Raw genomic sequence first — 15,626 nt, 5'->3', positions numbered from 1 at the left:
ATACGGGCGTCGGGGGGAAGCGGCCCCACAAGTTGGCTGGTTGCGGTGCTGGGCAGCCTCCGAGCGGTGTGACAGGCTGTGGGCCGCCACCGGGACGGGCTGCTTTGGCCCCGCGAGCTCTGGTGGAGCACCGGGACGTGCTGGTGGAAGGCGTTTGGCCCCTTGAGCTGTGGTGGGGCAGCGCAGGGGATGGCGTCGCTCGGATCTGGGCAGGCTTGGAAAGGGAGCGGAGAGCAGAGGAGGAAGGCGGGGATGCTGGCTGCGGTGACAGATTCTCTTCTTCTGAGCCCTGGTGCCAGGACAGCTTATGGGGCTGGTTAACCGAAGGACACGGAGCTGCCCCTTCTGGATAACAAAAGGGGCCGCAAAGAGCGAGCCCAGATCGGTCGTATAAAAACCTTACCGTCGGCCGGGCAAGGTGTGCGTGCGGGGACCTTACAGGGTTAATAGCTGAGCTATTAAGATTGGAGTCAGATGTGGGTAAAAGCAACAGGAGAGTCTGGTTTTTTCCCTAATATCCTGTACTATGATAACTCTGAAGAAGGTAACTGTTTGGAGGAAAAAAAAAAAAAAAGAAATCTGTTTCAATTTAAGATTTATTAAGCAAGAAGAGCCTTACGTAAACACCAGAATCCTTTTCTTGTTTAGAAGGGCAAGAAATGGCCAGAAAATGTCAGCTGCACTTGAAAGTGGAAGAGCACAAACTACGCGTGGATTTTCATGCGTGTGTGCAAGAATGTTCCTAATGGCACTTCCCACCAGCTTCTTCTGCATCTTACAGGGACTTGTGGAAAATGCCTTCTGTGCTTTATTTTTCTAGCAAACCGGTTCTTTCAAACACTTTGGGCGTTTTGGGGTTCACGAGCAGAAGACAGCAAGTGTCCTCCAAAGGAGGAGAAACGGGGAGCGGGAGGGGGGAGCCAGGTTTTGCTTACATACATAATAAGTTGGGAATGTAAATTTGTATACACGACGGAGATCTGAAGAATGACTTGGCACACTAATGACCTGGCTTTTCAGAACTTCAAGAGTTTGGTCTGTCTCCCCCTATGGTTATAATAAGAGATTAAATGCACTTGGCATATTTAATTAATTAGCATATGAAAATCAGATGGCTTTGACTTTGTCATTGTTTTCCTGTGAAACTTTTCTATGCTAATGAACGTCTACATTTTACAGAGGAATTTAAATGGATTTGGTTTGTATTATGCCTCTGCAGATTGCTTTGACCCCTTCTAATGCTCCAGCCTCTGTATCCCAGCCAAAAAGCCCTTTCCCTGTGTAACGTGGCTCTTGCATAATATATTGTCAGCGGCTGCTGCGCGCAGCTTCGAACCGAACGGACCGAGAGCTGCGCTTCAGTGTAAGGGCTCTGCCTGCTTGGGTGCTGAGCCTCCTCCTTCCAGAGGTAACGAGATGCGATGACGGAGTCCCTCTAAAACAAACAAGCTGGGTTTGTTTCCTTTCTGCCGCTACGCTGTCCTCCAGCAAGGAGATCCCTGCTGGAGCTGAGAGGGCGGGTATAAAAGAACGTGCTCAGAGGCATCGCTTCTTATTTTTTGTCACGACAGTGATCCCGAAGTAATCCTGGGAAACTTGTTCAGTGATCTTGTGTTGCGTTAAGAATACTTGATGATGAGATGGGTGCGTAACGACCAAGTGGCTTCTATCAGTATTAATTTCCTCCCTTGTATCGAGGATTAAGCTTCAGTTTGGCCAGCGCTGTTTTCTGTTTATGCTTTTTTAAACAGAGGTAAACTCGAGGTTAGCTCTGTCCGCTGGTATATGCTCGCTGTGAGCCCTGCATGCTTAGGTCCTGCTCCTGGAAGTGTTTACAGAAATGAGTAGCTTTTACTTGTAGGCTTGAATTGTTTGGATTAAGAGTTGTATAATGGGAAGAACCAGCTTGGAGAGATATAATGCAGCAATCCCTCATCTTCCCCCTCCCACCTTATTGCTGAAGAGTGATGGGAAGAAACGTGTCTTACAAGTCATAGCACACTGAAGTTGTGACATTTCTGGCAAAAATGCCAAGACAGACTATCACATCACTTCACAATTTGCCAAAATTACATGGTTTTTTTACAGAAACAGCTCCTTGGCTGCTGCTGCATCGCTATCAAAAGGATATTTCCGGTTACTGAAGCAAATTTCTCAAGTGATCTGCCGTAATTCTTCGTGTTTTGTTTGTTTATATTGTGAACTGAATACGTGGTCCTTTTCTTTTTTTTTTTGAGAAACTAAGCAAATGATCCCCATGTGAGCTGACAATTCTCAAGCATATCCTTGTGCGAGGGGGTTTTTTTAGTGCACGAAATGAGTGAAGTGCTCAGGCACAGGAGGCATGAGCCAATACAAACACTTCCAGGATTTCTAAAATATCTGCAAATGGCAGCTTCTTGCTAGTTCACCTTTTCTTGGAGCTCTGCCTGGAAGGCTAACTTCTTGAAAGTTCTTAAATACAGCCTTAAGATTGGTGAGCTGCTCTTCAAGACCATTGTGAACCTATCGGGCTCGGAGTGTTTTTCTAGCTAGTAAACCCGTGGTAGACAGTCTCCCAGGCAGGCCTTTCATTCCAGTGGATTACGCATCAACAAAAGCTGGAAGTGTGTTATTTCAGTTGTTCTGTACTGAAGTCATGTACTCCTGTCTAAGATTCGTGTTAGAAACATTGATTTATAGCACCCAATAGCTCGTGCTGTTCTGCCGTGTGTGCTTCTCTCCATTTTCCTCCTCGCTGTGCCGCCCCCTCCTTTGCTCTCCAGTTCTACCAAGTTGGCTGATAAAAGTATTATGAGCGGGCTTACGGATTTATACCTGTAACAGTTTTATTTGGTTGCCCTTTTTTTTAATCAGAGCACAGATCCCACGGCTTGCAATTACGGTCTTTGGCTTCAACAATTCTTTTTTTTTTTTTTTTTGAAATGTTTCCAGTTGCACAATATTGGCTTCGTGGAGCAGCCACATGCCAAAAAGCATTTCCAACTGCCTTCCAAATATTGAAACGTGATTGCTTTGCTTTTTTTTAAGTAAATTTTGATTCCTGTGATGTTTTTATAATCACTTTTTTTAGCTTGTTGCCGTCTAATCTTGCATCCACTGGCCCCAGTCTTAATATTATATGACCTCCGAAGTACGTTTCTCTGATGGCAATGCGCCAAATCCTAAGTCGAATCTTTGTGTTAATGTAGCATATATGAAAGCTCTGGCTTCTCACAGGATTTGATCACTGATTTGTATAATTGCAACCAGTGTGATTAAAAATCTGCGTGTCAATACCGTGATGCTTATAATAAAACCTACAGAAGTTTTTGAAATGGGATGATGTTAGTCCTTAAAAAAAGGAAAAAATTGAAGTGACTCTGTCTGGGTCTCTGAAAGTGTTTGAGTGTTCTCAAAAGAAAGTAACAGACACAGCCATGAATATAGCAACGTAGGCTTCAGGGCTGCACCACCATGCTGGGTGGTACAGCTCTCCATCCATCCTCTCGTGTTGCAAGAAGGCTGCGTCTTCTCTTGCTAGTCTTTACGCCTGCATTTTTCGTTTCAGTCACTTGAATAGTGCAATTGAATTTCTAAAGGTATTCTAGACAGATATTGCTATACCCCTCCTCGAAGCACACATCTTTTCGCTATTGCTCCCGCGAGGAATATAAACCTCCTTCGACACAAGCACTGCAATTGTTCAGCTCTACCCATTTTACCCTCCCATGATCTCTTCATTAATGGAGTACCTGTGTGACGGGGATAGTGCTGGCTCAGCAAGAGCCTGCCTAGCTGCAGAGGCACTCTTGCTCAACCAGCTGAGCACGCTGGCTAGTCAGACACTGCCCTCACCCATGGCCCATTTCTCTTGCAACACGAATGCACAGTAACCATGGTACAAGTTTAAAGCCTCCTTGCACTTTCAAGTGTGGATCGACTTGTCTAACCGCAGCAAAAGCTGAGTGGTTTCAAAGTGTGTTTAAAAATTAGTGCCTGATTAGCGGAGGTGTTTTTTAAAGATCTCTTTTTGTAATCCAGTGCTGTAGTTAATAAACCAGAAGTTTGTAAGTGTTTGTGTAAAGAAGTTGCATGGGTTTGTGTGCTTGCTTTACGATGAAAGTATTTTGACTTTATTTTGGCCTTTTTCCAGAAGTGTCATATCTTTGCAGGTTCCGTATTTCTGTAGAAAAATACAAGCTGAGTTAACAATTCAAAATGTGAATATTTATATACTTTTTAAATGAATTTTATGAAAGCGTTGAAGAATCGTCTGAACCTAGTGCATTTGCATCTCTCTATGCAGACTGCCGAATGAATTATGCTAGGTCTAGAACCTCACTGGTGAATTGCAGATGTCTTTTTTACAGAGGTATACATGTGACTTGCTGAGAGCTTTGAACTGCTTCCTCAAGGTTTGCTCATCAGAAAGATCACATGGATAAATTCCTTTGGAGTTTTTCCTGTCTTGTTTGCAAAGCATGGTGGATCTGTGTGATAAATATTGAGTTCCCATTCATCCCAGTACTGAAATGAGTTAGTTTTGTGCATATGGAATATGGGAGTAAGATACACAGAGGATATGTTTATATGTAACAAAATTAGTAGTTGAAAATTAGTGCAAAGGAACTTATAAGCCTGAACAGCTTGGCAGGCCAATAGCCAATGAATGTCTGAGTACTGCCAAACACACAAAATGCAGCCCAGGCTCTCATCTGTATGGAGGTCCTGGAAGCGTGCTTTGCTTCCAGCCTTGTGAGGACGTTACCCAGAACCCAGCTTTCCTGTCTTCTCAGCAGTTTGGTGTTGGTCTGGATTTCCACAGGTAGCCGTTGTGGCATACCTCTTGCAGAAGAGCAGTGTGAGCTGCCTGAAGCAAGCAGTCATGTTGTGGCATTGACCAGCCTTGAGAGGGTACAGGGGAGGGAGGTGAGTACCAGAGTGAGGATGGGGAGCTTACCTCCACCTGAGGAGAGCACCCCTCTATGATAAGTGTGAGCCTCAGTTACTGCCACTGTAGTTAAATGTGAGCTGCCAAAAAGCTGTTGAAGTGCCTGCTCTGGCACTCTGCAAGTTGGGCACAATCTAGCTTGCTACTTGTGAGCCCAATAAATACCAAGCCTCACCCCAACCCTACAGTCAATCTGCTTGGACAATCTTTGTGGGGGCTTTCAGGTGGTATGAAGCTGTAGTTCAGTGGTCCAGCCTATCAGCCAGTTTCTTTCTCAATTTATGATTTTGCTGTTTATGTAGAACTGATTTTCTTGTGCAAGACCAGCTCTTCTCTCTATAAGAGTAGCTGCTGATATATTGAACTTGAGTGTTGTAGGTATGTGATGGAACTGAAGTGACCTCAGTGACATGCAGTCATCAGTTTCGTTGCTGCATGTTTATTGCTTTTCAGATTTCTTTGCAAAATCTCCTCTGACACTCAAAGCTCTATTGTCTAGTTCTGAATCTGCCACCTTCTAGGCTGTAATTTCAGTGGGTTTATTTTTAGTGTCTCCCTGTCTGTCTTCTCTGGCACTATCTGTTTATAAACCTTTCTGATATATTAGTTGCTAAGCATGTCTTAATGTCTTGGAGTTGAGTGTAAAGAGCTACTAATATGACAGAGACTCTTTGACTGTGGTATAGTAGCACAGAAGTATATTTGCTTGCCTTATTTTAGGAATTGAGGTGATACCAGGCTGTTCCTGTTACTGTTCCTGTAAGGGTGTGGTGTTTTTGTTCTGTTCTTTGTACAAGTCAGTGTTCAACACTTAAGTACTAACTCCAAAACATTTCAAGTTGTATATTCAAAAGCATAGGTGTTTGTTCTTGGTTCTCTTTCCACCTTCCCACAGCCTCTGGAAGTAGACTAATGCTTTGAAAGAACATCTCTCATGGAAACTAGCAGGCAGATCTTGAATTATGCGATAGGTAGAAGCCCTCCTTCTTCGTCCAGTTCTGTGCATTTACCTTCTTCCTGCTTTCTGTGTCATACTCAGTCAGTCAGGACTTGATGCCAAAGTGGGAAGACACTCCAGACTTGATTTTCAAAAGGAGACTTCAGGCATATCTTTTTACTGGAGTGCAGGGGAAAACTTAAGCATATGAGCTGTGACACTGGTTGTGCACATGAATGAGGGTGGGGAAAGAGCATCTCCAAGCTGGTAGTTCCAGTCATACTCTGGCAGTGTTGGGCTCTGAGCTATGAATGACTTTAATTTCCTATTAAGATGGCACCCCGATACAACAATGAATTCAGCCTGTATTCCCTATGTAAATGCCCAAGCTATTTCCCATGCAGCGTTGCCTAGTTGTGCTGGCATGGTTCAAGCAGGGACCTAGTGTTGGGTTGAAAAAAAGTATGGTGTTTTGGAGAGTTTCTTGTTTCATTTCGTTTAAGTGGGCTTTCCAAATCAGTATAACGGTTGTCTTAGTACGTGGAGTTCCTCTTTCATGACCTTGGCAAGGATCTTTCTAATTGTGAGCTGCTACCTAAAGAAATGATGATAAAGCAGTAGCTTCAGTTGTGCCATAGGCTCCCAGTAGGTCCAAACCATGAAGTTGTTCTGCCATCTCTAAATCATCTAGTACTTTGTCAGGCCTGACTTCTAGTGGTAAGTGGTGCTGGTTGCTCTTTCTTACTACTGTGGTACTGGTTATCTGAAAGACTCTGAAGGGTTTGGGGAAGATTTTATTATTTGAGTTTGGGTGTAAGTAATTTAGGCACCATTTTCTAGTACTAGAAATTGTTCAGATCCCCTTCCCAATTTCAGAGAATGGAAAGTCTATTCTTCACAAAGAAAATGGCCCTGTCCTTACTCTGTAGAATATCAGTAGGAAAATATAAATCAAAAATGTCTGTCAGAAAGCAAATGTAATACTTATTTCTAACAATTTATTTAAAAGCCAGCATAATGACTGGGTTTCTGACTTCTTAATGTCAATCCCAGGTCTTAAAAAAAAAAAAAAGGGGGGGGGGGGGGGAGAGGTGTGGATAAACTGCAAGCTCACCACCACCACTACCCCCAGCTAGAGCCTCTTTGCCTGCCTTCACTTGTGTACTCTATTGGTTTCACAGTTCATATACTTGTGTTTTTTTAAAATCTCCCCCTGCACTCTGGTGGGAAACATGTCTGCAGTTTCCTTTTAAACACACAAGGCTTGATTCTCCTCTCACAATGGCATAAATTGTGAAGAACTCCACTGAAATCAACGAATGTAAAGACATGTAAAATGGGGTGAGAGAAGAGTCCAGGCTCTGGTTTCTATTTTTAAGTGAGTCTGGGTAACCTAAAATTGTTCAATGTGCCACTGTGACTTTATTTTATATGTATCAGTTGCTATACTTGTTTCTCTTCATACATAATGTTTCATTTTCATATATAATACATTACAGCTAGTAATCAAATCATGATGCATGTTTCTTTGATTTAATACCTCAGTATTGGTACATCAACTTTGGTAGTTAATAATCAATATGCATGGTAAAGTACTTACCTTCCTAGGGTCAGACCCTACAAAATGTCTGGAGTGTAGCCGTATTTCTGTGCATGTCCCAAAGGAAAGACAGGATTGACTATGTCCATACATCTTTAATTTTCTTTGTGGTTTTATATTCTCATCTGTGAATCTTGTTCCTTGTTATCCAGGTTCAAGATACTCATTCTACATACACAAAACCTTTTCAGCTGTTTTTCCTGTGCTTGTGAAGTGTTTGGCTCCATTCTTATGTTTTGTGCATACTCAAGAATTTATTTTAACTCCAGGTTTTCTCTGAACAGCTAAGTACTTGGCAATAAACCTGGAATATCCACACACAATTTCTGCCATTGCTTAAGTTTGGGTGGTTGTTAACATTTGTTTATTTTTTGGCAATGGGTTATGGTCCTTAATTGCCATCAGTAGTCAAATAACTGAATGAGATTATACAGCAGTGCTGTAAAAACTGTTCATGCTAGCTATGATCTGTACATGTGTGGGTATCTTTGAAAACAGTCGCTGCATTCATTAACCGGTGCAACAGACTCCAACCTTGCCACTATTTAGTTTTTGAAATTAATGCAGTATTCTCTACCTAACTGAAACGCTGCTTTGACTGCCTCTTTTTATGGTTTAAAAAATAACATGAAATAGTTGACTCCTATAACGCATTCTAACTTGGAGGAGATCTATTGGCTCATTTGATTTTTTTATATTTTTTTTTCTGTGTGAGTAGCAAATTGCTGATGGCCACAAGGAAGTCTCTTTAAACTTGAAGGATGGGGTAGACTTAGTATGTCCCTTAAACTTTCTCCAACATGATGTGAGTGAAATCCCTGTGGTGTTTAGCCTCTTCTACTGTTCAGTTCTTAAGCTTTCATCTCCAGCTTTAATCTGCACCTCCCTGTCCCCCAAGGGTGTTAAGCCCCAATAGCTTGCTTTCCTAGTGTATGTGTTATACTGGTGAAGTGTCAAGTAGAGAAAATATTTAAGAGCTGATGCTTCTCACCTTTGTTCTGGTAGAGCAGTACTTGTTGTGGATGTGGATGTTATTCAGTTGTAGACTGACATTCTTCTGAATGCGGAGGTGTGCTGGATGTCTTCCCAGTGGCAGGTCTTGTTCATTTCTAATCTGATGGCTTTGAGACTTATTTTGGCCTGTCATTTTTAGAGCATTTTTAAGCTCTTCTGAGACTCATTATGTGGAGACTGGAGTGCATGGCTGGAAGAGATGCTAGTTTTGGTAGAATTTTCAAAGTATGAGATGCAAAAGTTGTCTTTGAGTACAAGAGAAACAAAAGGGTACTGAGACTAGAAAGTGAGAGACTGGGGAAATTAGTTTCTCTAATGCAAACTGGGTGTATACAGCATGCTTGAAGGAAAAAATGGAATTTGCCAAGCAATCTAAAGCACCTTACCAACTTTGTGGATGAAGCAGCTTCCACTGAAAAGGTTTAGGAGTAGAAGAGCATCCTTCCAGCTTTGAATTGGTGTCAACCACTGCAACCAATAAAGACAGTATCATATAATAAGGTTGACTAAAGTCTCTGAAAAGACTTCATCAATCTGCTGTGTAGGGAAATGGGTGACAGAAGACTTGACCTCAGGAAATGAAGATGTATTTAGAAAGATGCAGAGCTTGAACTTGTTTGGAGAAGTTGTTTCCACAAATACCAAGCTGATGGTACAGTGCTTCTGCTAGACAGAAGTCTGCTCTGGAAACAGCTCTAAACCTAAAGTAAACTTTAGAAAGCAGTCTTTCTAGTAAGTAATTCTACAGCCATTTGCTTGCAATCTTGGTTTGTATGTAGGTATCATTTAAATATAATATATATATATATATGACCACTGGATAGGTTACGTACCTATTCCAGGCATCTTTTAAAAAGTAAAAATGCAAAAAAAAAAAAAAAAACTGTGTGGGATCAGGAGCACATGGCAATTGAGTCAGATTGCTGTTCATTTAGAGGTCCATGTCATGGTATGCAAAGAAGGGAAGTGTTTAAAACTATTAAAATACAAAAGTGTTAGGACAAAGACATTCATGGGGGAGAGGAAGAGGGGGGCAAATCACCATTAAAAAAAATGCCAGCAGACTTTAATTCTTTTTTATGAGTCTATGGCCTGTTAAGGAAGGAAAAAAAAAAAAGATTAAAAGCTGGTGTACTGTGTAAGGGTACACATAAAAGATACATTTCTTGACATCCTTCCAAAATTAAAAATGTTTAAAGACTATTTTGTAACCTTGTCTAACAACATTCTAGTAGCTTCGGTTTTCTCTCCTGTGAATCAGTTCTGGCCTTCATGTACAAATTAGTTTGTTTTGTGGTACTGCATGGAATAAAACATATATCAGAAGGACATAATGCAAAATATTTATTTCCAACTGACTGATGTATGCACGCAGCCTGGTACAGGTATGAATTTCTCCCTTTAAAAAGTCAGAAGACATGTGAGCCTGTGCATGCCCACCAAACAGCCTTCTATTTAATTAAAAAAGTGATCTTTAGGGCTATGGGTTAGAATAACTTTTTGGAATTTCAGCCTGGGGAGCAGCTCCAGGGCCGAAGTGTTACTGTAGCTGTTAAGCCAATGCTGGAAAGTGAATTGCTGGCCCAGGGGGCAGAGTATGCCTGCCTGAGGACGTGTAGGTGAGTCCCAGAAGTCACTGCCGTACAGGCTGCCTGGGAGAAGATCACATGAGAACAGTCACCTTGAAACTGCTTTAGTGTCAAATGCAGAAGGAATGATAGTCCTGGACACTTTTTGTTTAAATACTGAGATACGGGTCTTGAGTTTTAACTACTTGGCTTTGCAAAGGAAACCAGACTTGTCTCTCGGTGCCCGCCTGGGATCTCTTGAAGCAGGTTATTCCAGGGAAGAGATCAGAGGCAGGGTGTGCCAGCAGGTGGATGGTCAGCCCGGTGGAGTTGGCAGACACCGTGCACAGGCTCCAAGGCGGCAGAAGACACGCTCCTCACTAGTCGGTGGGCTGGTGAGGCATGGGAGCTCGTAGCCTGTGGTGGTAGGACTTTGGCCACTATCAGCCTCCAGTGGAGACCTCTTGGTGTTGGTGGAAATACTTTGCCTGCTTTTATCTCCTCATCTGGGAGAGGTGTGAGGAAGTTGTGACTACAAACGTGGTGTGATGGGAAGGCTAACAAATGTGATGATAAGTTATTGCTCTTTCCCCGGCACTCTGCAACGCGGAGCCCCGCAGGAAGCAGGAGCAGGATGGCCGGTGGCCGTGCCGCTTCAGGAGAAGCGGGTGGCCTTGCCGTGCCGTCGGCCGAGGCTTGGAGGCAGAAATAAGCGGCTGTCGCTGCGGAGCGACGCCGGCTCCAGCCGCAGCGCGGTGCTGGGCCGGTGCGGGGCCGGGAGGAGCGGCGGGGAGGCCGCTAGGTGGCACCCGAGGGATGGCGCCGGGCTCCGGCCGGGGCTGCTGAGGGGAGGCGAGGGCGCGGCGGGCGGGCGGAGCGGCCCCCGGGGAGCTGCTGCGGGGAGCCCCCAGCCCTGTGCTGTAGGAAGGGAGCGAGGCTGCCTGTGCTTCTCTCAGTATGCTTCGTGACACTCGAGAATTAAATAAAGCGTACTTCCTTTCCCTCAAATTATTATGATCCTACTTGAAATGAGGCAAATAGGTGGATTTGAAGGGCAGGGAGCAGCCTGCCAATGCAAGAACCAGGGGGCTCGTTATCTTTTCCATTCCTCTGCTGCTTTTGTCTCTGTCAATCTGCTGCTGTCCCAAAATTGTATTGAACTCCAAAAGAGAAGTAAACATGCCTGAGGATCCTCGCCCATATGCTCAAAAATCTGTTTGCATGGACACCTTGGGGGGTGATACCTCATCTCACTTTCCTGTCTGAAGTAGGTGGAGCAGATTTGGGGGGGGGGGGTGCGGCTATGTGAAGAGTTTGAGAATGTGAAATGAAATGAGACTTCAGTCTCAGCCTGTTCAGGCCTGAGAGAGGGCGAGGTAAGGGAGACCTAAGGCAGAAGCCAGTGCAGTGGTGGTCTGCGTGATGGACGGTGGCCCTCCATAGTGGGAGCATGAGCCTTTCCTCACCAAGCTTTCTTTCCCTAGAAGACCCTCTGACAAGCCTGTTGTGGTAGCTGCTCGGTGAGGATGTAAGTGGTTTACTCCCCGTCTGAGTGAATGAATGGAGACAATAGCCTGATAACAGCAGCTCCACAAACATGGGAGACAATGGAAGAAAACCAAACACTTTGAAGTCTGTCTCCAGGCCCCTGGTAAGCTGCCCCAACTAGTTTAACCAGGCCCAGGAGACGGGGAGGGAGGAAGAAATGGGCTTTGCTGAATACCCCAAGGAGCACTTCCTTATCATCCTCATTCCTAGAGAGCCTTTGTGCTGAAGTGAGCCTGTCCTGCAGATACAGGACTAAGATAGGCCTACCTGAAATGCATCTGGTGGGGTTAAGCATTCATGTGTCCCTATGTACATACAGTTAATGATAGATAATAAAGAGGGGGCTGTTTGGGGTCAGTAACTATTGGTCATTCTTTCCAAGGAAAGACAGGCAGGTGCTAAGTTCAGGTCTGAGTAATCCTGTTTGGCATACAAACTGTGGCTGTCATCGTTCCCTCTACAGGGCTTGAGAAGAAAAGGGGCACCGTAGGAGGTAACGGCAATTTTAGGTGAACTGCTCTGTCCAGTGAAAGCATCTGTTTCCACTAGTTATATAGAGGAGGGATGCAACTCAAGTGGCAAACAAGAGAAAAGGTAACAGTCTGTATAGCCTATAACCAGAACTTCTGTGCATATGTAGAGGAATCAAAGCTGCTGAAAGCTGAATCCTGAACTCTGTAGTGAGCGTCCTTCAACACGAATTTCTCTTCCAACTGCAGAAGTATTACATGTGGGCAGAATACTCAGAAATATTCAGAAAGTCTCATACAGAAAAGAAATTGGGAGGAGATGCTGACAGAACTTGAGCATTTGGCCAACTTCACCAAAATATCGCCTAAAAATAAAGCAGTGATTTTCTTGGAATGGTAGGCATATGGTTTAAGAGTTTTTAGCTAAATGCTTGTGAGTGTTATCCTGTTCGTTTGAAAAGTGTTACTGGCTTTATAGCCTTTGTGGTAGGGATGTAAGACAGAAGCACTAATAATGAATCACCTGAGTGGCAGGCATTGAAGCCATTATCAAACAGACTAGAAGGCATTTTTTCTGTCCTCTACAAATACTGGTTAGTGCTACACCAAACAAAGACCTGTCCCCCATATGTGTACCCTTCTTCCCACAAGAAAAAGAAAACATTCTTTCAGGGTTTTTTTGTTCCTTGAATTCAATCTTGGGAAAGGAAACCCTCAGTAGTAAATAATTAGGTTAGGAGCTAGCAGGACGGACTTAAATGAAAGTGCCTCCTTCAGCGATTCCTCTCCCATCTTAATTGTACAATGGACTTTCTCAGTGCTGCTTCCTGGTATTCATCCAACCCTGAGTACCTGTAAACAATTAACATTCTCCCACATGGCACACAAACCCTTGGTCAGTGTTTAACAGGGTATTTGTGTGTGGCAGCAGATTAACCTCTCCTCGAGGAATCCTTCTGTCCTCATTCTGCCTCTCTTCTGTGTCCTTTCCTCTCAGTTGTTTGTTGCTCGTGTATTTGGTTTATATGCAGACTATAAATACGCTCTTGCTGTATGATGCTGCTGTCTCCTCTGTCCTGAGAAGAAGCTCCAATTCCATCAAAATGCTGTTTTTTCAATTGTATATCTGTGTAGTCCCTATCTAATCTGTTTGCGCCTACATAATCAGTTTGTTGTAGTAATAAGCTGCTGATAGGAATGTGCTGTTCCGCTCTTACTGGAAAAAAATGAACTGTTTCCTGGGCATTCTGTAAGGTTTCTCTTACTGCTGTTGTCTTCACATACTGGATTTGAGCAAAGTACTTTACTACTAGCCTCCGAACTGGGGCTCTGCTCTATGGTGCTTTGTTTATGACACAAGAGTGCCTACCATGACCTTGTGCCATGAGAAGAGCTGGAGATGCCATGTAATGTGGCATGACTAGTGCTAATATCTCCTTTCCCAAATTATAAGACTATATTTCTGCCCAGCCCTTCTGCATTTAAGGCAGGGTGCAATATTTGCCTCGCAGATGTCTGAATGCTCTAATGTTGCACTCTTATGCAGTGGCTTGGAGACATTACAACTGTGTTTTTTAAAGCAAGAAAGACCTGTGATGTTCTACAATTCAAAGAGCTCACTAATGTGTCACATGTACAAATGAGTTCAGTCTGAAAAGTACTTGTTAACCAGTGGTAAAAGTAACTCAGTAAAAAAAAAAAAAAAACCACCACCCCAATCCACCTCCAGTAAAAAAAAGTAAAAATGGACAACTCTTGTGTGCTTCTGGAGAAAAAAGCTGTCTCTAAAATGACAGTTTTCTCTCCTGATTGCTCAGTGCTGGTGCTAGTCGTCTCATGCAATCTACAGGCATTAAAATCTCTGTAGAGAAGTGCTCAGTGCTGCATTAATGCTTTTAGAAAGGAAAACAAGCCTGAAATTTTTGAATGTGTAGTTGCATCTGAGATGTTGGTCCCTTGAACTTCAGCAGCAATTGGAGCACTTCAGGAGTCAGTGGTGCATACTGCCTGTAATCATCTTAGTCTTGAGCTCGTCTTGGCCTGCTCAAGAAGGTGACTCCAAGGATCAAAGTTGCACACATCCTACACCATAAGAGAGTAGATAACAAATTACTGGGAATAATTTTACCCAGTAATGTAAATGACTGACAAATAGACTGAAACCTGCAGAACAAGGGAGGAATAGGAATGGCTCTTACTTTTGAAGCAACTTTTGTAAAAGAAAAAAAGTTAATGGAAGACTGCAATGTCTTAACGAATATACTTTGCATCTAAAAGTACAGTTAATTACATCTGAAACTTAGTACTGAGATTTATATATTCTAAGTTTGTACCGACTGTTTTGTCTGTCTGGCCATTTCATATTAATGACAAAACTAGAAGCAGATTGGACAGATAAGGTGGAACCCTGAAGCTGCTTCCTGTACATGATCTTTAGTGTTTTCTAAATTCTTTTCTTATCACCTTCTAATCATGTCTGGCAGCATAACACATGCCTTCAGGGGATGATAGTCTGTGGTCACGTGGGATTTTTGTTTTTAAGTCTTCCAGCATAAATTTTAGGAAGCTTATATTGATCAGGTAACATATCTACCTCTGAGTGGATATGCACACCCACGGGTATTATGTATTAGTGCAGGAGCCCAAAAACAGATAATAAAGGCAACAGTCTGCAGTTGCTATTCCGTAGATCAATGTTTATGCTGTGACTGGAGCAAGCTAAGGTTCAGCAGGATTAATAGCTCAAGGAGAGCCTAGTGAGGTAAATACAGTTATCATCTCAGTGTTGCTTCAATCTTAAATAAAAAAAAAAATCAAACCAGAAAAGCGTAATTCTGCTCTTCTTTGCATGCATAGAGACCAGTGAGGCTTGCTCGGCTCAAAAAGGCTCTTTGCAGAGGCAGCTCTGGCATCTCTGCACTCCGAGTTGGAAACATGCCTGTGCAACTCTGCCAGCACCAGCTGAGATTTGGTTCCTGTTGCCTGTTAGTCCTGTGATAAGTCGGTTTGAGTGGATAATTTCAAGATGTGGATCTAGTGATATTAGAAAATAAGCAGTTGTTTCAGTTTTCTTTATAGACCTTGTGTATGAATGTCACTATTGCACCTGAAGTGGGGGGAAAGGACGAAATATCTTTCCTGGAAGCTATATCGGGAGTGAAATTAATATGGCTGATCAGTGGGAAATGCCTTTTCATTCTGTAGAATACTCTTCATATTATGTGTTGGTTCTTGTCTGTTAACTTCACCGGATGTCCTTTTCCACTTTCCGAAACACTTTTCTTCAAGTTTAATACCTCTACTGGCTGTTCAGTCATTTCAAAAGGTAGGCAGCTCTCTCCCTTCACAGAAGTGTGTAATAAATGTCAGAGATGTTTTCCAGTGCACTTCGTCTTATCCATAAAACAAGGACAGGGTTTTCTTGTTTGTTCTGGAAGCTCAAGTAAGTTCACTGGAGGGCTCTCACTACACAACTGACTACTGATCACTGCTTCCCAGCAGCACCTCTGTTTCATAAAACCAGCCTAAAATATCCACTGCCCTGTTCTGTGGGATG

The 15,626-nt window shown here is 43.2% G+C and overlaps 1 protein-coding gene across 2 annotated transcripts in view; it reads left to right on the top strand.

Annotated features, from left to right (window-relative positions):
* The window catches only part of PRICKLE1 (prickle planar cell polarity protein 1), a 65,088-nt gene that overhangs the window by 736 nt on the left and 48,726 nt on the right, over positions 1-15,626 (top strand). The window lies entirely within an intron of this gene.

Source organism: Anser brachyrhynchus, assembly GCF_964034855.1.
Source record: "Anser brachyrhynchus genome assembly, chromosome: 1".
Taxonomy (NCBI): domain Eukaryota; kingdom Metazoa; phylum Chordata; class Aves; order Anseriformes; family Anatidae; genus Anser; species Anser brachyrhynchus.
The sequence above is the reverse complement of the archived record's forward strand: the minus strand, read 5'-3'. Positions and strand labels throughout refer to the sequence as shown.